Source organism: Melopsittacus undulatus, chromosome 1, assembly GCF_012275295.1.
Source record: "Melopsittacus undulatus isolate bMelUnd1 chromosome 1, bMelUnd1.mat.Z, whole genome shotgun sequence".
Classification (NCBI taxonomy): Eukaryota; Metazoa; Chordata; class Aves; order Psittaciformes; family Psittaculidae; genus Melopsittacus; species Melopsittacus undulatus.
The window spans coordinates 124904032-124928391 of NC_047527.1; positions in this window are offsets into that span (position 1 = coordinate 124904032).

Genomic DNA, 24360 nt, shown 5'->3' on the forward strand with positions numbered 1-24360 from the left:
AAGAAAATATTGTGGCATCTCAGAATTCATAGTGATAACACTGACTTTTCACTGATGAAACTCTAGTGATACTACAAATTATCTGCTGAGGACAAACAAGGTAAACAAGATGGAAATGAAAGGAGAGCTAAACCTTTTTCTAGTTAATCCTGCCTAAATTACTGGTTGAGGAATAAGAGTTTCAGGGAGGCAATGAAAAAGTATTCCACCTTCTTCTTATCTCTGATTATGCATTTAGGTTTGTATCAGCTGTTGCAATTTGTGATTAGAAATAATGCTTTATAGTTTAGTGTTTTAATTAAAACAGGAATGCAAACACTAATCAAACTTCAGATTGAAAGGTTATAGGCTTCAAACTAAATAGAAAGATAGATAAATACATAATGTTACTTTATATTACTCTTGAAAACTAGAAGGCACAGAGATAGCTTCTTTCCATCTATTCCTTTCCTTCTTTGTCAGAAAGGTGTTTTGAAGTTAGATTTTTTTTCAGGTCATCCAAGAAATAAGTTTGCAGGCTCATTATAGGACATTAATCAAAGTGAGTGCTCCAAGAGGCAAGGTTGGACAGAGCCTTGAGCAACCTTGTCTAGCAGGAGGTGTCCCTGCCTCTAGCAGGGGGATTGAAACTAGAAGATCTTAAGGTACTTTCCAACACAAACCATTCTAATATTCTATGATTCTAAGAGATTTCATTTTAGTGATCAATAATTTCACTTAATTCTAAATTGTTAGGTGAAGACCTGACACAAAGTAGACAAGTGAAACAACCATTGAATAGCACTGTTTTCAGCCCCAAATGAACTTATTAGTTAATTTGGTGGTGGTTTGATGTTTATTTTTAAGGACTTTATAGAAGAGACTTAGAGAAGCAGGTGTCACTTCCAAACTAAGACTAAAAACTTCAAACTTCAGTTCGTGGACAACTTCACCAGTGTTTTCATATTATTTATTCTGAAGGGTCAAACAGTAAAGGTTTGACTAGATTCCAGTAAAATTTTCTTTCATAAAAATTGGCTAAAGATGTAATCAAAACATTCTCTTCAGGGGTATATTTGTTTCATGGTGGTTACTTCAGTAACTACTCAAAGTAATCTCAGCAACTTTAATCCACAGATGATTAGGACATTTATATGAATAAACACTTAGTCTTAATGTTGGGGTTTTTAGACTATCACAAACTGCTTTAATATTTTACCTAAGTCATTTCAAGTCACTGAAGGCATGTAGACTGAGAATCAACTGAAATCTTTGCAAGTCTTCTTTCCTGAAAAACAGGTCAGTTCCAAAATGCTTTGCATTAAAAGCTAAGGTGTTTCAGAGTCTCATGCATGAAGGAGCAGCTTTTGCATCATTTTTACTTAAGAGCAGTATTGTTGACATGTGAAATGCAGAGCTGTATTTTTCCGATTTTACCTATAAGACAAATTCTAGAGGTGCAGCCAGACAGACTATGAAGTTTATTTCACTTCATTTTATTAAACATTAGGCCATAAAACAAAGCAAAGTTTAGTAAGGTAAATTACTGACATGTTTCCAAAGAGCTACAGAAAAAAAATAATTAAAGAACCTAATCATTATTGTGTATTACAAATGAAGTATCACCTGATCTCCACTGAACACAGTCAGTGAAAAAACAAAAGCAGCAAGTGAATTACCAGTTTACAAGGTATCAGTCAATCTACTTAAAATAGATTGGGACAGAGAATTATTAAGAACAAAATTTCAAATTAAGTTTTGAACGTGCAGGCACAGCTACAAGTTGGGCAGAGTAGAGATTCAGAGCAGACCTGCAGAGAAGGACTTGGGGTGTTGGTTGATGAGAAAATGAACATGAGCCGACTTCAGTGTGCACTTGCAGCCCAGAAAGCCAGTCCTATACTGGGCTGCATCAAAAGGAGCGTGACCAGCAGGTCAAAGGAGGTGATCCTGCCCCTCTACTCTGCTCTTGTGAGACCTCACCTGGAGTATTGTGTGCAGTTCTGGTATCCTCAACATAAAAACAGACATGGAACTGTTGGAACAAATGCAGAGGAAGGCCACAAGGATGATCAGGGGACTGGAGCACCTCCCATATGAAGACAGGCTAAGAAGGTTGGGGCTGTTCAGCCTGGAGAAGCGAAGGATGCATGGAGACTTCATAGCAGCCTTCCAGTATCTGAAGGGGGGCTATAAGGATGCTGGGGAGAGACTCTTCATTAGGGACTGTAGTGGTAGGACAAGCGGTAACGGGTTAAAATTTAAACAGAAGTTTAGATTGGATATAAGGAAGAAGTTCTTCACTGTGAAGGTGGTGAGGCACTGGAATAGGTTGCCCAGGGAAGTTGTGAATGCTCCATCCCTGGCAGTGTTCAAAGCCAGGTTGGACGAAGCCTTGGGTGACACGGTTTAGTGTGAGGTGTCCCTGCCCATGTCAAGGAGGTTGGAACTTAATGATCTTAAGGTCCTTTCCAACCATAGGTATTTTATGATTCTATTCTATGATTCTATAACTCCAAAAGTTTTTATATAGAGTTGGTATTACTGCTGCAGAGTTAAAGGAGGAGAAATTATTTCCTTCTGTTGAATGAATTCTCCCAAAACTAAGTCAGAATTGTAGGTCAGGTGCTAAAATGAGGACAGAGACCATTACAAAATTGCTGTTGTTTCTTAAGCATATTTCTTTAAAATGGCTAAGACTGAAAGAAAGATAATTAAGCAGTTTTACTCTGTTAGTTTTCTCCAATTCATTTCTGATAAAGAAACTATTCCTCTAAGGGGGAGGATGGAGATGGACAGGGGGAGAGTATCTATGCTATAAAACACATAAAAAATGGAATGACCAGCCATTAAAAAGAGAATTAGTTTATTCTGCAAATGTCAGAGCAGTAAACTTTGACATTAGTGAATTAACATTTCCACCCATATGTTTCTTTCCCACAACATTCTGGTATGCTGGCATTCACAGTCTCTTTTGTTTATGATGTGATCACAGACTCTCAGTGAATTTGCTTCCTTCAAAGTGGCAATGCCTGGATTTGTTCCAGATTCAGCAGTAAAGCAGACCTTACAGGACCCTGAGTAGGGCAGCAGCTAAGTGCCAAGCCTTTGCACAAGGGATACTGAAGTGTGATTTTGATTCAATTCTGCACGAACTTGGAAGAAATTGGACATGTCATTGACATAGTGGGTTTCCTGTGATCCACCATGGGATTCTCCTTCATGTTGCTTCCTGAATCTTTGATGTAAACAACATAGGGCCAGCTTCAATCTGTGATTTTGCAGATAAAGTTTGAAACTACATTTCCAGTGCCAAAATGAAGCCACATAGCATGAAATATGGGTTCATTTCACATTCACATTTTTATTTTGAGAAACGGAAATATTTCATTTATACAAATAGAAATGTGGGCTGCTGCCTCATGTGCTCTCAAATGCATTTGTGTGGAAATTTTTTTAAGTTACTGATAAAATGTGTCTGAAACAAGGGTGAGTCAAAGGATCACATCTAAAAGGGCACAATAATGCTAACAGCCTATCAGGATCTTAACTACATGACAGCTCTGAAAGCAAGCACAAAGCTGCCAATATTATCTGGGGAGTCAGCCAAGAAGACAGATGCTACCAAAAAATATATCTTCTGCTGTTTGGCATTTTTGAGTCTCATGGGTGCCACTGAAAGACAAAGAGATCCAGTATATGTTATAGAACAATATGCTAGGCCTCAAGCACCTCTACTGTTGTTCAGGACAATTTAATGCTTTGTAGCTGTTTAAAAAAAAAAAAAGGAAAAGGAAAAGGACATGAAAAATAAAAGCATTTTTTCCAATTCATCTTCCTTTTTCTATTAAATTTGGGAATCAGAGAAATTCAGGTGTAGCTCAGTAACCTGGTGTGGGAAATCAGGTAAACAAAATAGAATTTCATTAGATCTAACTTCCAATATTAATTTTTGAATGAGCTTGAAGCAGTCTGAGTCAGATAGATTTTAAAATCAGAGAATTGCTTAGCAAAGGGTGCTGCAAAGGAAAACAAATCTAATCAATATTATTTACCTTTTATTTATTTTTGAGAGATAAGACCAGCAATAGATATTCTTTTAATTAAAGAATTGTAAGATTGATCCTGATTTGTGTTATCAGTTTCTTCAAATTTCACTCTTTAAGGTTTGTTTCATGTAATGTATTTCTCCTGCTTAACATCGAATTGCATTAACTATAGTAGGTAGACAATTTTCTCATTTTCACCAGATATTTATTTACTTAAAATTAGTATCAACGTACTCTTAAAAGAGCTGATGCATTGTATTTTAGAGTTGAATTTTGTTCAGAAATTAGCAGAAATTACCACAGAAGTGTCTTTAAAACTCCTTTAAATTTATGAAATAAAAGGATATGTATAGGCAATTATCATAAATATCTGAGATTATTGGCAATATGTTGAAAGAACACTTTGGAGTTATGGACCAGTTCAGGCAAAACAAGTCAGTTTCTGAGTCCACAAGACCTACTATCCCATTTTGTCTTAAAATGTCTTACATCACGGTGTCTTCAATTGTCATCTTTTCTTTTGAAGTGGATAATGGAATTTTTCCATTGGTTTTGTGTGAAGATTATTATTATGGTAGCGCATTTTCATTTGATTACATTATTTAAGAAGTGCAAAGATAGTTTTAATCAGCTTTTAATAATTTCTGTGTAATATTTGTTCTTTAAGCAAAGGGTGCTTTTATTAGTTTTAGCTAGATGATGAACTGAGTTGACTAAAACTAGAATCTGGGAATGAGAGGCCAAATACTGCCCTTCCTTTTTATGTGGCACAAGACTTGTTTCCAAAGCCAAATATTCTCTTTTAGCAAACTGTTCTTCCAAGATAACTGCCAGATTACTCAGAACACCAAAGTCAGAGTTCAGACCAGATTTCTAACTGCCAAAGTGTAAGACATTGAAAGAAGTAGCAATGTTTTGAAAGAAAAATATTTAGTTTTCAACAAAGATTTCCTTCAAATCTCCCCCACCCACATAAGGTTTTCTGTCTCTGTCATCTAAAATGACTGAAAATAATGCTGGGTCAAGGAAGGTATGAATTCAGAAACTGAGTTTAAATGTAGCATTAGAAACTGTTACAGAAAACACTGGCATATCCCACTGTGAATAGTGACTTGCACAAAATATGTTCTGTTACAGTTGAACATCAGCCAGTTACAATTTAAATATCTTATTGGCAGCTTTCTGCTGCCAATTATATGATTTGACATAATTTTCCTGAATTGCACAATTCAGCTATCATACAAAACCAAGCTCCCAGCATACATTTTAGTTTAACTTACCAATGTTGTTAAAACATGGAACTGAGGGAAGCAAAGTTAGCGAGGAGAGGAAGATTGAGCAGGATATGGAATTTTACTGAAGTAAGCAAACAAATAAATAATTATTTAAGAGTGTAGAATCTAAGGAGACTGTTACTGTTTTAGAGTTTGGTTTAACAGTATCTTTAAAGAAACATTGCTTTCCTGAACTGACTATATATTCAGAAAACCATGGCATTTTAATATTCTCCAAGACTGAAGAAAACAGACAGGCTTTTTTCAAGTTTTAGAGTGTTAGAAAAGTGTCTATGACCAACATGAGAAAACAGTCTCTTCATGCTTTTCAGTGTTCAAAATATATTCAAATGTAAAAATCCAATAATTTAATTGCAATAACAAACTCACTGATGTGTGTTTATCTTTCTTTTGCACACAGGGATTTGCTAAAAATCACCTTATGGAAAAGTAGTTCTATGTGCTAAAATCCAAACTCAATGGAGCACTCTACATAAAAGTTATTAAAATCAAATGGTTCCTTTAAACTTTAAATTCAGACTCAAAACACCAACTAATCCAAAAGGAAATTAAGTGAAATGCCCTTCTGGAAACTGCAAAATTAGTGCACTTAGGGAGAAGCTTAAATAATGAACCAAACTAAAACCAATGAAATTCCTTGGAAAATATGTATTTTCACAGTATGTACACATGCATGTGTGCACATATACAAACAATAGACATGCAGATTGATTAATTCCTGCAAAAGAACACACTTCTAAAAATCGTGTGAGCACCTTCTAGCCTCTTTTTTATTGACTTGTCTAAATTCAACAACAAATATCACCTTTAAACTTTTTGTTTATTGATATTTTTTTATTGTACAAAAAAATAAATGTCAAACCTTTAACAGAGCAATCATATTACCAATCCTGATTTATGTTTTCTAAGCCCAAGGTCAAGTGTTAGGAAAAATCATTCTGCTTCTGACAACCTTTGTAGATCCCACACTCAATCAAAGGCACTTTAGTAATTTATATGACATGATGATTAGCCCATAATTTCTCCATAAAATTTGAGAGCAAATCAAATCTTCACAATGTTCAGTATTGTTCTTGAAGAGAACTAAACAATAGGTGGATTTTGCTTAATAGAAATAACTCAATACAGGTAAGAAAGTAAATTGCTATTTTCCTTTGAAGGACTTTGTAGATATCCTGGCTATTTGTGGACAGCACCTGTCAGTGCTTTCAGTAGCTATGTAAACTAGGCTATGCATGAGCAGATTTTGGATTCCTGTAAGTATGTCCAGCTACTGGTGTGTGTGGCTTCTAGAGCTATCAGCTACATGCTGCACTCTTCACATTTGATTCTTTGCCTGATATTTTATTTGGTTTTCTTAGCAAAATCAGATGGTCTGAAGAACAGTATTCCTCCTCATGGAAACTGTAATCTCTCTTATTTCCATAGTTCACCCTGGGTGTAACAGTCTTTTTTTTGTAATGATGTTATTATTCAGTATGTGTGGGCACTTCTCAAAATGCATGTTTCACTCTAGCAATACAGAGTGGGGTACACATATATCTTCTCCTCCTCAAATCTCTATATTTAATAAGCTAATCTAATTATTTTGTTCTATTGAGAAAGTATGTGTTTATTCTTCTGAAACACTTTTTACCTTGCATATGCTCTTTGTTGTATAAAAATATGTGCTAGAAATATTGCCAATGAGTAAAGGATGTGGGTGAATTTAAAGATGCATACATTGTCTCTTCAAAAAATCTTATTAAATACCAGTACTTATAATGTCCTGCAAAGTACATCTAATGCATCCAATAAAATCAGTTTTCTACAACATATTATTGAGTAATTAGTGCTTAAACCAGAATTTCTGTTTCTTATTAAACATCTTGATGCTCAGATTATGTATGCTAAATTGATTGCTTAAGGAACCATAAATATTATAATCACAAATTTTATAGTTTTATGTAGAATGTTAGGAAAAAAATGCCTCCTTGTCTGCAATGTGAAACAAGATTACTTTTCCTGAAGCAATGCAGTGGAAGGTACATAAAATCAAGTATGTGAAGTCATTGGTTCCTTAAAGCCACTGTTCTCAGTAGAGATAATTGCTTCATTCAGTTCATAAATTCTCTTGCTTGTTTGCATTTGTAGCTCTCCCACAGAATCTCACTCCACTGATATAATGTTAGGTGTTGATTCAACTCTGTTATTTCTGATTGAAATATAGTAAGTTGACAGCTGCTAAAGATGGATCCAGTATCATTATTACTGGCTTTTGCACAGAAATCAATAAAGATCAAATAGGATTTCACTAATTCATTTGCTACCTAATTATATCTTGATACTATCATAAATTGAATGTCCCATGTTTTTCTACCTATATATTTATTTCAAGAGACATATTAATTGTGAGGGAAGCGGTTGATAAAAACTAGAAGAGTTGCTCCTTTATTATTTGTTTCAATTATGGCTGTATTTAAGAAACCCCAACAATATCACTGTCCTGAATGGATACAATAGGACAGTGAGCAGAAAGAACTTAGAAAATGTTGCATGCAGAATTATGGTTACCACCCATTCATCTAAAAGGTATTTAATCATAATCTGCTCTAGCAACTATTACTTGTAATCAATCAAATTTATATACTTCTTTTTTTATCTTAAGTGATTAATATTAATTACTACTTTGAACTCATTCTTCTTTGGCTTACTACTAATGAAAATATATATATTAGCAGCTACTCAGAATTTTGGAGCCCACCTATAACCTCAGATATTTCCTTCTACACTGCTGCTGTATTTTTCATGCCCATATAAGAATTTTTATACTAGAAATTGATTTATTTGCTTTTATCAAAGTTGTTTTTTAAAACATTAAAGAAGCTTGACAAATAAACCATTTTGCCTTTTTGTGATAAAACTGTCATCAAAATAATGTTTATTAATGATTTTTTAATTTCTCATATTAACTGAACTTTTTATGTCTTATACTAACTGCCATATATCAAAACCCCTTATTAATCTATAACAAAGAAACACCTCAGTAACCTCCTATTGTGCTGGGGTTATATCAGTTACAATAAACTTCACCTTTTGACTGTGTTAGAACATACACGTATCAAATTTTTGACCTTTGAGATCAGTTCACATCAGAAAAAAACTTTCATTTGTACCATCTTTGTGTCACAAAGAATTGCTCAGCCTATTTGGCTCATAATAGAATAAAATGGTCATAACATACCCTTCTTTGACCTTCCTCTTGATTCCTTTCTGGAAAACAAACAAACAAACAAACAAAAAATATTTAGAAACATATATAGAAAACAGTTTGAACTACAAATGATTCGTTTTCACATCTCTCTTCTAAATAAATCACAGCTGGAGATCTTTCTCAATGGTGAGCCAGATTCAAAATCTGAAAACACCTGTTCAGCCAAATTCTGCAATCTTGCAAAACCTGTATTTTTTTCTTTGTTTTTTCTTTTTTTTGTCACAATAAACAGTAATGTAAATTAACTTTGTTAATTTCTTATAGCTTGCAAGTTTCTTCATATTACTGTATCGTCTTACTTTCTTTTTTTCCCCAAAGTTACTTAGTTTCTTTCACTATAAAATCTATACATTTTCATATTTGTAAATTTTAAACAGTCAGGGATGCTTGTATCCCTGCATCACTTTACATAATTTCATCTGTATTAATTCAATAGAGCTGCTTTTACATTTGTTCATTTCACATTTGATAAATGCAGGTATTCACCCAAACTGCAGGGCTCATCATTCAAAGGCATAGCTTTTGAGAAGGGTTTCATCAAAGTCCAATATCTAGTCCAATGTATCATAAGTGTAGGAATTTGTGATTTTTCTTGTAAGTTTTCTCTTTACTACTTTGTGACACAGAGTAGTCTGCCCTATGGAAGTACATTCAGCAGCACTTTCCTAACCAGTCCTATTTCACCAAGCTTGCAATAAGCCATTCAGTTTTCTTCGGAGAATGAGATGTACAAATCTGGCTGCATTTCTGAACAAAACATTTCCTACATTACTCAAAAGAAGAGTCTACCTTGATTCGAAATAAGTAAAATTTGAACTCATGGAATTATTTCCAACAGTTTTTAAAACATTTTTTTCCATTTATGTTGAAATATTTTGTTGTTAATATCAATTTGAATCTAATATTTTCCTACATCAAAGTTTAAACACCATAACAAACAACATAAGAAAACCTCTACAAAAGCTGAATGAACTGAACCCAAAATACAAAAGTTCATTCAAATTGGTTTTGAGTTGATTTTACATTTTTTACTTAAAACATTTTTTTTCCAATTTAAGAAAATAATACTGTTTTGCTTTTGTGGTGGTTTAAACCAGAATGTAGCCCCCACGGCTTGAGACAAGAATGGTTTAATTGCTAAAGCATAACACAAATCAGTACTGCCATTACTACTACAAATAATAATGATACAGCAAACAACAAGCGAAGAGAATACAACCCCTCACCAGCCACCGACCCATAACTCACTCCACCCTGCCCAGCCGAGCACCATGTGCTCCCTCCTCCATCCCCTCCAGCGCTCCACCCTTCCAGCTCTCTCTCCCAGTTGCATCCTGGGCATCACGTGCTATGGTATGGAATACCTCATTGGCTAGCCTGGGTCAGGTGTCCTGTCTCTCCTTCCTCCCGGCCTCCCCTCCTCCCCAGCAGAGCACGTGCTCAGAAAAGGCCTAGAACAAAAACACCCCCAAAACATGCTCACTATCAAGCAACTATTTCCAGCCCAGAAGTCAAAACACAGCACTGCACCAGCTACAAGAAGGAGAAAAAATGACTGCTACTGCTCAACCCATGACAGCTTTGTTTCAATTTTTCAATTGTTATGAAACTAAGACCCAATTATTTAACAGCTGTACTATTAGGTTATTTATTTTGTTTATTATCTGGAATGAAAATTAAAGTTCTGATATAGAGACCTTAGAATTTTTAACTTAGACAATGATCCTTTATCTACTGGGTATTCATGCAAGATTTCATCACAGCTCACTTTTTTGGTTTTGATTAACTTTTTCATTAGCATAAACACTACAGATTCTCCATTCTATATTTACATATGTTCCTTCACTTTTGACATGTATTTTATATTTTTTGTCAAATCCAAGTTAGAATTACTTTATGAATTGAAAAACAAATATCCAAAACAGATTGATTTATTTATTTTAAAAGCAAACAACTAACCCATAGAAATTTTTATAAATCAAACCATAATAGGGTTTGAGAATCACAAAGAACCTCTCTCCTGGAAAAAGTAAACGAGGTTTTATTAAACTCCTCTGAGAAAGGCTGTCATGCAGTCAAGAAGTAAGGGTTGCTCCATTAGTTGCAGGTCCTTTTAAAAGTAAGTATAATACATAAGTGAATATACTCCAGGTTTCCCTTCTATACAGCGCCATCTTCAGCATAATATATCACCTCAGCAGCATCTTGTGCTGATGTATTGCTCAAATACATCATCAGCCTGAACAGTGTTTCAAATGATTCATAAGCCTGGTACACCATTAGAGTAAGGCACACTGATGTATTATTAAAAGATAGTGTCATATGGGTAAGAAGGTTTTAAAAGCATAGCCAACTGAATAACAGAACAAAGCATAAAGTACAAACAAATTCATACCATGCAGATGGCAACTGCCCTCAGCCTGCAAAAAAGTATTAATTCCAAATGAGATCAAGCAATAATGTAGGCTACTGCTCCTCATCTCTCATGACTCAGTCTCAAAACCACTGGGTAATGAGGACCTGTAAAGGTAATACTCCCAGATGAGACAGATACACATGAGAAGACTCCCAGGTAGAATAATGGGCAAGAGGATCCTGACACTTATCCTTACTAAAATGTGTATAGGGAGATGTGTATTTACACATCTTAAATATCTACCTGCAACAGAGGAAAGAAGGAATGTGTTTGTGTGTGTGCAGAAGCATGTGTGTGGGGGTGTGTGAAAAGAGTAATAAGGAGCTGGTTTCTGCTGATTGAAACCATATTTCTGGGACATTCTTTTAAACTGCAGCAGAATCAGCAGAATAAAACTCTTTTTACCACTGCTTGCGGTTACATGAATGGGCCAAAGCCTTTCAGTACATAGAGTAATATAAGAGTTTGCAAAAAAAAAAAAAAAAAAACTGGCCATAAGAACCTGACTGTAGCTAAGAAAACTAGAAGTAACTGTTATAACACATTTTATAGCTATAGTAAATTATTTCCTACCCTACAATGGGCAGAAAATACAGATCTAGTTCTCTTAAAAATGCTGTCAGGGAAAGAAAAACGAGGAAGCTTGATATGATTGACATTTTAGTTCCACTTGAAGGTAGCAGTTTCTGTATATGCAGCAATGCAGAATTAGGTGTTTCATAGCATCTCTAAATAAAATACACTATCTAAACAATATTCTGTGGAAATACATATTTCAGATATGAGTGGGCCTATTTCCTTCCTAATCCTATAAGTTGTATTTCAGATAACCTAGAGGCCTTGAAGTTTGCTTTCAAATAACTTGTAGCTCTAACAGTGGTCCTGTATTGTATAAAGATAGTAGATAATAGCAAGCGAACTCTTCAGGCACACATATATTAAACTTCACAATGAGGTTCTGTGCAATATTTTTGCAGCACAGACAATTAAAGTTCAAATGTTTGCAAAACACCAATAGGGTGAGATCCAAAAGTTTATTAGGGGGAAATTTCTAGTTCATCAAAAGATAAATCACAAAACATTGAGACATCCAGCTGCAGGGCTCCACATTTGTAACACAGACACACACCAAAAAGAAAACCAAGAGGTTTTTCTTCTTAGGTGTTATAGTTCTGGGAAGAGAAGCTGCCTTTCTAGTCTTGCTTCTATTGGGAAACAGCTGAATTTTCTGGGATTGACTTTTATCAAAGTCTGATTCTTTTTTTTTTTTTTTTAAAGCTTCCTTGCTCATTCTTCTTGAGGAATATTTCAGGTGCTGGCTTTTAGATTCAGAGAATATTTGAGGAAGTGGAGCATAAGAACTAAAAAAAAGATTTAGGTGCAGGAAATTTATGTACAGTAAACTTAGCTACATAATTAACATGATTTTTCTGTAATAATTAGATGATATGGTGTATAAATGTTAGCATCATTGTAAATGGACTGACAATAACTTTTTCATATTTTTATTAGAATGTTAAAAGACTTATTGAGCTTACAGCAATTTATTGGATCTGCATATATAAGCTACAATCCTTTCTACCCATAAGATTTTGAATGCAATAAAGCACATCAGGGCACAGAGTCTTAAAAAAAGAACCTTTGAAAGTAGCTATTGAGGCAGGTGTGCAGACAGCAGCAGGTACCATTTACATAACAGATGCTAGAAAATGCTTTTCTATAGGAGTAAAGATGTATTTGCAAGCATTAAAAGTACAGTAAATTGATCCTCATGGGATCTCATTTTAGTTTCATTTTTTCCTCTCTTTGATGTTACCTTTTTGAATCCATTAACTAGTGCCATTGTGAATCTCTGTTTCAACAAATTTGCTGTCCAAGCATGTGCATTTTAAGTAAAAGACATTTAAATACATCTTCAACATATCAGAGCCTTTGTGTATGTGCTGAATAGTATATGAATATGCATTTCTGTCTAGGAAATCTTGGAAAGAAATAAAGGAGCCTTACCAAATGTACTGGGTAGGTCAAAACCATGGTTCTAATATGTTTTGCAGGTAGGTCCTAAGACTGGAAGGAGGAAAGAGAAAAAAACTTCTGGATAATATGGGTTTCAAGCAGATGATGTACCACCTGAGCAAATAGTGAATGCAGGCATTTTCCAAGATAATAGAAATTTCCCATTCAAACTGTGCCAGGCATCTGATTTCATCAAGACAGACATTTAGTATTTGCTGGCATTCAAAATTTCTTTAAGGAAAAAATGATTTCTCATGGGACCTGTTTTCTGAAACCACTCTAGTTTCTTCTTCTGATAATTCCTTCTCCCCAAAATCCTCACAGCTAATTAAAAATTCCATTAATTTAACTTTCTGAGATAAAATCCAAAGCTTTTTAAGTACCCATTAGTATAATTGAGGTGCTGATTTCAAATATGTTACAGTATGAAAATGTGGCCCTTATTTAATTATTAGAGCTAGTTAATAAAAGAAAAAAATGTGCCTTCTTATTGAACCTTGCATTCATTACATATGTGACATGTGGAAAAACAACTCTTATAGGATATAATTGAAGAATATCTATTTTGCCTTCGGAACCTAAAAGTCTCTGTTAAGAGTCTTACTTTGGTTTGGAAAGAACAGTGAAATAAAGATATAACCTCATATCAATCCATAATTTTCCTATTTTGTTTGAGTTTATTGGATCAAATTCTATTCACAGCACAGCAGGAATCATCTGCGTTTCTAAAAACCTAACAGTTTTATTTGCTTTGAAATAGCAGCACCTTTCAGCACCATTACATTGATAGTGTGTCGTTGTATAACTAACAATCCCTTAAACAATATTGGTCCCAGACCTAGAATTTGAAATAATTAGGTTTTTTTGGAGCTGCTCACATTCTGAGTTACAAAACCTGGCTCCTTATAAATACTGAACGTCTTTGAAAAATACGAGTATATCATAGGATCACAGAATGTTTAGGGTTGGAAAGGACCTTAAGATCATTTAGTTCCAACCTCCCTGCCATGGGCAGCGATATCTCACACTAAACCAAGGGCCTTGAACACTGCCAGGGATGGGGCATTCACCACTTTTTTCGGCAACCTGTTTCAGTGCTTCACCACTCTCACTCACAGTAAAGAACTTCTTCCTTATATCTAAACTAAACTTCCCCTCTTAAAGTTTAAACCCATTACTACTTGTCCTATCACTACAGTCCCTTATCTTCTTCAGGCTGAACAGCCCCAACTTTCTCAGCCTGTCTTCATAGAAGAGGTGTTCCAGTCCACTGATCATCCTCACAGCCCTCCTCTGGGCTTGCTCCAACAGCTCCATGTCCATCTTATGTTGAGGACACCAGAACTGCACACAGTACTATAAATGGGGTCTCACAAGAGCAGAGTAGAGGGGCAGGATCACCTCCTTTGACCTGCTGGTCACGCTCATTTTGATGCAGCCCAGGATACAGTTGCCTTTCTGGGCTGCAAGTGCACATTAAACCTGGCTCATGTTCATTTTCTCATCAGCCAACACCTCCAAATCCTTCTTCACAGGGCTGCTCTGAATCTCTTTACCCAGCCTGTAGCTGTACCTGGCATTGCTCTGACCCAGGTGTAGGACTTCTTACTTGTCTTGTTTGAACTTCATAAAGTTGGCATTGGCCACCTTTCAAGCATTTCAAGGCCTTCAGAATGGCATCTCTTCCCTCTAGCATATCAACTGAACCACATAACTTAGTATTGTCAGCAAACTTGCTGAGTGCACACTCAATCTCACTGTCTGTGTCACTGACAAAGATGTTGAACAGGATCAGTCCCAACACTGATCCCTGAGGGACACCACATGTTATCTGTCTCCAGCTGGACTTTGAGCCATTGATCACAACACTTTGTGTGCAGCCATCCAGCCAGTTCGTTATCCACCGAGTGGTCCACCCATCAAACTGATGTCTCTCCAGTTTAGAGACAAAGACATCATGCAGTACAGCGTTGAATGTTTTGCACAAGTCCAGGTAGATGACATCAGCACCTTTGCCCCTATCCATCAATTCCCTAGCCCCATCATAGAAGGCCACCGAATTGGTCATGCAGGATTTGCCCTTAGTGAAGCCATGCTTGCTGTTGACAATCACCTTATTGTTTTCCATGTGCTTTAGCATGGCTTCCAGAAGAATCTGCTCCATGATCCTGCCAGGCACAGAGGTGAGACTGACTAGTTTGTAGTTCCCTGAGTCTTCCATATTCCCCTTCCTGAAAATGGGGTTATATTTCCCTTTATCCGGTCATTGGGTACTTCACCTGACTGCTGCGATTTTTTGAATATGAGGGACAGGGTCCTAGCAACTTCATTTGTCAGCTCTTTCAGGACCCACAGATGAATTTCATCAGGTCCTATAGACTTGTGTGCGTAAAGGTCCTCAGATGATCTCAAACCTGATCCTCTCCTACTGTGGGCCTAAGGTCTTCCTTCTCACAGTACCTGCATCTGTCTTCCAAGACTTGAATATCATGGCTAGAGTGTTTGCCAGTGAAGACTGAGGCAAAGAAGTAATTAAGAACCTCAGCTTCTCCAAATCCAGGGTGGCCAGTTCTCCGTTTCCTTCCAGATAGGGTCCACACTATCCCTAGTCTGTCTTTTGTTAGCAACATACCTATAGAAGCTCTTCCTGCTGTCTTTGACATCCCTGGCCAGACTAATTTCTAACTAGTCCTTAGCTTTCCTGACCTTAATCCTTAGCTTCCCATATAATGTTCCTGTGTTCTTCCCAGGCCACTTGTCCTCACTTCTTACCTTCTATAAGCTTCTTTTTAAAATCTGTGTTTTCTCAACAGCACCTTATCTATCCATATATATGTGTTTAAATGTAGGTTTCTTCTTTAACCTAAAGGAAGTTAATTTAGAACTCTAATCTCAACATCTGTCTTGTTCATATATCTTTGACAGACCTAATGGGTATAAAAGTATTGTACTGCTACCTTCAGAGTTTTTCTGTCTTCTGCAGATACTTGAAGATAGAGAAGATGATTTTATATTGCTTATGTACATTTTTAAGGGGATATGGAAGATATCAGTGTATTTTTGTTTTCTTTATTTTTTTATGTGAACAATATATTATACTTGTGCACAGGAACTCCGATTTACTGAATAAAGAGGCAAGCATGTAGAAGGTGAAAAATAGAGAAAAAGGTAGTTGGAATGAATGTGAAAGAAAAGCCTGGAATCAAAATCATAAAGTACAAGGGAGAAAAGGATTTATATTTAGCAAGTAACACAAATAGCATGGAAGAATCACTGTATAAGATATTTAATGGATGGAGTTAAACTATGGTAGGATCTTATCCTTTACTGAACCAGGGAAACTGAAATGTTTAGTGCTTTGCTGCTTCACAGTTCCCTGAAATTTAAAGAGATCATTAGTTAATAGCAACAACAGAGACCTGGAAACTTAGCTTAGAATAAATCACAATATGTTTTATGGTTGCAGATTTCTGAGGTTATAAGAAATTTCTACTGAGCTGTTTAGAATGCTGTCTGAATCTGTCTCAGGACCTTTCCTGATTATTTCATAGAATCATAGAATACCTAAAGTTGAAAGGGACCCATAAGGATTATTGACTCCAACTCCCTGCTCTTCGTAGGACCACCTAAAAATAAACCATATGACTAAACATTGTCCAGACACTCCTTGAACTCTGACAGGCTTGGTGCCATGCGCACTTCCCAAGGAAACTTGCTCCAGTGACCAACTATCCTCTCAGTGAAGTTTTTTTTCCTAGTGTCCAATTTGAACTTTCACTGACGCAGCTTCATTCCATTTCCTCATCCACTATAACAGATCACCAAGGAGAGGAGATCAGCACCCCCCCCTTTGCTGCACCCCTTGAGAAAGTTGTAGACTTTGTGATGAGGTTATCTCTCAGCTTTCTCCAAGCTGAAGAAGCTAAGTGACCTCAGCCATTCTCTGCAGTCTTGCCCTCAAGAATTTTCACCACCTTGGTTGCTCTCATCTAGACACATGCTAATTTTGATGCTATTGTTAAGTTGAAGCACCCAAAGCTGCACACTGTACTTGAGGTGGAGCCCTAAAACAGTGCAGTGTAGAGTCAGACAATCATCTCTCTTGACCAAGTAAGCTATGCTATGCTTGATGCACTTCAGGACGTGGTTGGCCCTTTTGGCTGCCAGGGCATACTGCCAACTCATATTCAACTTGCCATCAACTCAACCACTATACCTCTTCCTGCAGAGCTCATCTCCAACCTCTCAGCCCCCAGTTTGTACATATAACTAGAATTGCCCTGTCTTATGTGGAGATATTGGCACTTGTTCTTGTTAAATATCTGAATACTAGTGGCATACAATTAACATTATAACGGCCTGAGGAGCAATGAAATATTGAGTCCATTGTTTAAAAAGCACAAAAATTGTACTAGAGAATTTTAGATGAAACAGCCTAAGAACAACTGTTTCAAAATAAATGGTTGACTACCTCCCTATGCAAACTGTTGTTATGAATGTAAGAGAAACACAGGCACAAGTAACAGCTGATGCAGAATTGTCAAGAAGTCATGTTGACTAAATTGGACTAATTTTCATTTCCAGTGAGTAATAAATCATGAAACAGTAGTCATATTTCTTTATTTTAGTAAGAATTCTCTTTTATTTAGAAGGCACAATTTTCTATTACATTCTTACAGGCAAATTGACAGACAGACTAGAAAAAAATTACCTAAATGGTGAAGAAACACGTTAAAAAATAGAACTCAGAGTATACAGTGGTTTACTGTCAAAGGTGCATTGGAAGATCACTCAGTAGGTTTCTGCAAGGATATGTCTGAGGTTTATCGTTATTCAACAATTACATCTATAATGTGTGCACATTACCTTATTATTATCATTATTATTAGATAATAGACAGCAGTAAGATGGGAGGAATAAATACCCTGTTTGAAGACAGGACTGGATTTATGACATTACAAACAGTAATATGAACCTGGGCAAAACAAATGAAGTATTTTGTCAGGTCAGAATAACCAACAGCAAAATACAACCTGGCTAAATAAACACCTGTACAGCAGGATCCAAGGACAGTAAGAAATAACAGACTGAGCATGAATAAAACTGCCTCACAATGCAGATATTATACTGTGATACATGAAGGTTTTTGTAATTCTTTAAAAAACAGCTTTCAGGTTTGGATGTAGAAGTCTGGATTCTTAAACCACTACACTGAAAGCAAAAGCTAATGGATATTTGCCAGCATACGGTGTATTTTGTGATAATCATATCACACTGCAAATATAGCATACAGCTGATCTGCAGATAAACAACGCAGTGGATACTGTATATATATCTCAGTAGCTGTCAAGTACAAGCAGTACCCATAGTCTTCTGAATTTTGATGACAGGCTATTATATAAGATGCACAAAGCAATTCTTCAATTTTAAGTAAGTGATCAGCTGGACTAGTTCCATTCACATTTCAACAATAAGTTTCATAATCAATTGAAGAGAAACAAAAGAATTAATGGAGAAACAGCCATATTCAGAATATCAGAATGCATAGTGTAAAAGGAAAATGTTAAGAACTTAGAGTTTAGTCTAGAGCGGACAATACTGATGGGAGATGGCAGTCTTCGAATAAGTGAAGACTTTTGCAAAGTTGTCTACTGTGCATAAAACAAGACTTAATGGGCTTAAATGTTATCAAGGGAGATTTAAGTTATACATTTAAAAAAAATCCTAATGGGAAGGACAGATAAGCAGTAAAATAGGTTGCCTAGAGAGATTTTAGAATCACTGTCATTAGCCAGATAATTATTGGGAATAATTTAAATATAGTTGATCCTACCCTGCAGCAAGCTAACAGATGAAATGCTCTCTCCAAGTCCCATCTTATATTTAATATGAGGCTATGCTTTCCTCTACACCCCCACAATATGTACATTGAATATTTTATGTCTGCCATTCCTGAAATTCCTTCCTGCTTCCAGCCTTATTTATAATTTTTTTTCACTGCAAGACTTATAAAATATAATACACTTGTAAAAAAGCAAAGTAAGGCAAAAAAAAATGATGGAGAGAAACACAACCTCTAGAACAGGGAAAAGTACTTTCACAGGTATCTCTACCAACCTTTAGCTTCATTTCAGCACAGGTAAATAATGAAGTCATATTAATGCTTCCTGTAGCCTATAAAGTGTAAAGAAAGTGTTAATTACAATACATGGTTATTTTTCTTCTTCTCCACAAATAAAATACATCAAAATGCACAGGGAAATGCACATGGTTGGAGAACTGATTTGTTGTTGTTCTGTGTTAACTGTTACTGTGCAGGGTAACTTTCGGCACCTTTAAAAAGACCAATTCTACCTAAAACTTCAGTCAAGAGCTTAAGTGTACTGCATCCTTTGTAATTTTCTGAGTTTCTCAGATTTTCAGTAGAATATTTCCTAATGTGCTGATGAAACCATGGATGATATGTTGCATTGTTAATGCTTGAAACCGAACTGCTAAAAGAAATACAAAATCACTTTTAAAAATTATTTTTAAAAACTATTAACATAATTAACATATGCCTTATGTTAGTAAAGAGCAATACAGAAGTCGTCATCCTTTTCTAATAACTAAGAGTTCTTCCTCTATCCTTTTTCCAAATTAATTCCTTAAAAACATATTTATCAAAAATTTCTGAAAGAGATGAGAAAATTGCCCATTCATTCAATCTCTGTATAGAAGACAGAACTTGTCCCATACAATAAGGAAAGCATATGTCTTCTAAGACAAAATACAACAGACTACGGACAACGTAGGCCCCCTCTGGAAGCTTTCGGGTGAACTAGCTACACAGGACTTGGAGAAGGCTGAGGTTCTGAATGATTTCTTTGCCTCGGTCTTCACTGGCAAAGGCTCTTATTGCACCATCCAAGTCTTGAAAGGCAGACACAATGACTGTGAAAATCTAGACCTTGGGCCCATTGTACGAGAGGATCTGGTTCGAGACCATCTTAAGAAGCTGAATGTACACAAGTCCATGGGACCTGATGAAATCCATCCAGGGGTCCTGAAGGAGCTGGCAAAAGAAGTTGCAAAGCCTCTGGCCATCATATTTGAAAAATCATGGCAGTCAGGTGAAGTTCCTGATGACTGGAAAAAGGGAAATATAACCCCCATTTTCAAGAAGGGGAAAATGGATGACCGGGGAATTACAGACCAGTCAGTCTCACCTCTGTGCCTAGCAAAATCTGGGAGCAGATTCTCCTGGAAAGCATGCTAGGGCACATGAAACACAACAAGGTGACAGCCAGCATGGCTTCACTAGAGGGAAATCCTGCCTGACCAATTTGGTGGCCTTCTATGATGGGGCTACAGAGATGATGGACAGGGGTGAAGAAGTTGATGTCATCTACCTGGAATTGTGCAAAGCATTCGACACTGTCCGACACAACATCCTTGTCTCTAAATTGAAGAGACATCAATTTGATAGGTGGACCACTCAGTGGATAACGAACTGGCTGGATGGCTGCACACAAAGTGTTGTGATCAATGGCTCAAAGTCCAGCTGGATGGAGACCAGTAACGAGTGGTGTCCCTCAGGGATCGGTGTTGGGACCGGTCTTGGCCAACATCTTTGTTGCTAACATGGACTGTAAGATTGAGTGCGCCCTCAGCAAGTTTGCCGATGACACCAAGCTGTGTGGTTCGGTTGATACACTGGAGGGAAGGAATGCCATTCAGAGGGACCTTGACACACTTGTGAAGTGGACTGATGCCAACCTCATGAAGTTTAACCATGCCAAGTGCAAGGTCCTACACCTGGGTTGGAGCAATCCCAGGCACAGCTACAGGTTGGGCAATAAGGAAATTCAGAGCAGCCCTGCCCAGAAGGACTTGGGGTGTTGGTTGATGAGAAAATGAACATGAGCCAACTTCAGCCCAGAAAGCCAGTCGTATCCTGGGTTGCATCAAAAGGAGCGTGACCAGCAGGTCAAAGGAGGTGATCCTGCTCCTCTACTCTGCTCTTGTGAGACCTCACTTGGAGTATTGTGTGCAGTTCTGGTGTCCTCAACATAGAAAGGACATGGAACTGTTGGAACAAGTGCAGAGGAGGCCACGAGGATGATCAGGGGCCTGGAGCACCTCCCGTAGGAAGAAAGGCTGAGAAAGTTGGGGCTGTTCAACCTGGAGAAGAGGAGGCTACGTGGAGACTTCATAGCAGCCTTCCAGTATCTGAAGGGGGCCTACAGGGATGCTGGGGAGGGACTATTCATTAGGGACTGTAGTGATAGGACAAGGGGTAACGGGTTGAAACTTAAACAGCAGGGTTTTAGACTGGATATAAGGAAGAAATTCTTTACTGTTAGGGTGGTGAGGTGCTGGAATGGGTTGCCCAGGGAGGTTGTGAATGCTCCATCCCTGGAAGTGTTCAAGACCAGGTTGGATGAAGCCTTGGGTGATATGGTTTAGTGTGAGGTGTCCCTGCCCATGGCAGGGGGGTTGGAATTAGATGATCTTAAGGTCCTTTCCAACCCTCACTATTCTATGATTCTATGATTATGAACAGGTTTATAATATTAACTTAACTGTGTATTGCTTTAACATATTCTGAAAAGTAGTTTGTGTGCACTTATGTCTTTGTTAACATATATTTGAATAGAACATTTTTTGTTTATCCCTTGGATTCAAAAAACAATAGCATGGTTTTGCCACAAACTTCAGGAATATCAAGATTTCACAATATGTTAGCATTTTTTAGCATTGTCTGTGTTTTTCACAGGCCAATGATGCTTCCTCTCAAAAGTTCACATCTAGAGATAAAGATTTGAGGGGTTCTCATGAGACTGGGAGTATTGTGTACAGTTTTGGTGTCCTCAACATAAAAAGGAAATGCAACTGCTGGAACAGGTCCAGAGAGGGTAACGAGGATGATCAGGGTACTGGAGCACCTCCTGTATGAAGACATGCTAAGAAAGCTGGGGCTGTTCAGTCTGGAGAAGAGAAGGCTGCATGGAAACCTCATAGCAGCCTTCCACTATCTGAAGGGGGCCTACAGGGATGCTGTGGAGGGACTCTTCATTAGGGACTGTAGTGATAGGACAAGGGGTAGCGGGTTAAAACTTAAACACAGGAAGTTTAGATTAAATGTAAGAAAGAAAATCTTTACTGTGAGGGTGGTGAGGCACTGGAATGGGTTGCCCAGGGAAGCTGTGAATGCGCCATCCCTGGCGGTGCTCAAGGCCAGGTTGGACAGAGCCTTAGGTGACATGGTTTAGTATGAGGTGTCCCTGCCCTTAGCAGGCGAGTTGGAAGTTGATGATCTTAAGGTCTTTTGCAACCCTAACTATTCTATGATTCCATGATTCTATGAATTTGATGAACCTTCTGTCGTGGTTTAAACCAAGTCCCCCAACTCCCGGAGAGTTAGGAAGGAGAATCCAAGGAATGTAGCCTCCACGGATTGATATAAGAACGGTTTAATAGCTGAGGCATAACACAATAATAATGATACAGCCAATAACAAGCGAAAAGAATACAACACCCCACCAGCCACCGACCCATAACTCACTCCACCCTGCCCAGCCGAGCACCGCGTGCTCCCTCCTCCATTTTCCTCCAGCACTCCACCCTTTCAGCTCTCTCTCCCAGTTGCATCCTGGGCATCATGTGCTATGGTATGGAATACCTCATTGGCTAGCCTGGGTCAGGTGTCCTGTCTCTCCTTCCTCCCGGCCTCGCCTCCTCCACCTGGCTGGAGCACGTGCTCAGAAAAAACCTTGAACAAAAACACCCTCAAAACATACTTGCTATCAAGCAACTGTTCCCAGCCCAGAAGTCAAAACACAGCACTGCACCAGGTACAAGAAGGAGAAAAAATGACTGCCACGGCTGAACCCACGACACCTTCTTTTTAGATGATGCTTTGAAACTTTACAGGAATTTAGGAAAATTCTGATAGAATTTGACTGCAAGGATGAAAGAAGGTGGGGAAAGGAAAATGCCCCATTTGACCATTTTCTAATATTTCAATTTTAAAATTTATTTTTTTAATATGACTTATTTTAAAATTGGTAATATTTTTAAATTGAAGAAAGGAAAAAGTCTTCCATTAGTACACAGCAAAATCTTAATAAATAGAATATAAGGGCATATAAATAAGATATAATTATACTACATACTTTTCCTGAATATTAGTTTCACTCACTGCTTGAATTACATATTTGGGATGAGTACAAGAACCTTTAAGAAGGAAAAGGTGAAAAAGTCTGTTATATAAAATGCTATATACCAAATGAAACGTCATACTTGCTTCTGCTCTTTTGCTTCTATTATCATGGAATATTGTATATAGATAGATGAAATAATAAAGAGGGTAAACAGCTTCACTGAAACATGAGAGAGAACACACTTTAGAGGGAAGGCTGCCTTCACGGGTGTTGACAGAGACAGAGAGAGTTTTCATAAATTAGGGCTCATTCTTTATCATAGAAATTATGGTGAGCTAAGAGTAAGGATTATTGAGACTATGAACATGAACTATAATGCAAGTAGGAAATCCTTTTGAATTATTAAATAATTCATAGTAAGCATTAACATCTTTTTTAAAAAAAATATTATTTTGCAAAATTAAGAATGTTTTAATGTACATTGTCACTTTGACACATTTTCTCTCTCATTATTATTTGGCTTTTCCTTTCTTTTTCCATAACCTTGGTATGATTTCTATTATATTATGTCAAACTGTAAGTTCTCATTATAAGTAACTTCTTCTAGCAGAGATCTATCTGATTTGTCTGAGAAGTCTTATGATTATCCTTTATATTATTGAAATGATAAATATTCATTATAATAAATAGCTGATAAAAATCAGATCCTGTATTATAGGATATTGGGCATGACTGGGCAGAAAACTAACTGAATGGGCAAGGACTTATACCTCAAATGACCAAAATAAGGAACCAGGTCCATGAATTTGAAACTAACATCAAATGCCATCACTGAAGATGTAAATATTGCAAGAGAGATTGCTAGATTGAGTTTTGGGGAAGCTGGGAAATACTTTCAGACCTGCATTGACCGCCTGTCCTTTTTCATCACATTTAGTTCCAAGGGACTCTGCTTTCCCACTTAGTGTATAATTGAATGGATTCCTATCCCCTTCCACTGAACATACGAACTCTTTCTAATTATATACAGTTCTACACAAAATAATGCCCAAGTTTATCTTTCCTTTAATCCCACCTTTTTCTGCGTATGACTTGATGAATCAGTATCATTCTGCTGCACACCTTTCTTGAAAAAGATTAGGCTCCAATGACCCATTCCATTTCAAAATGTAATCACCCTGGTAGGGAGCATGGAGGTTCTTTGCAG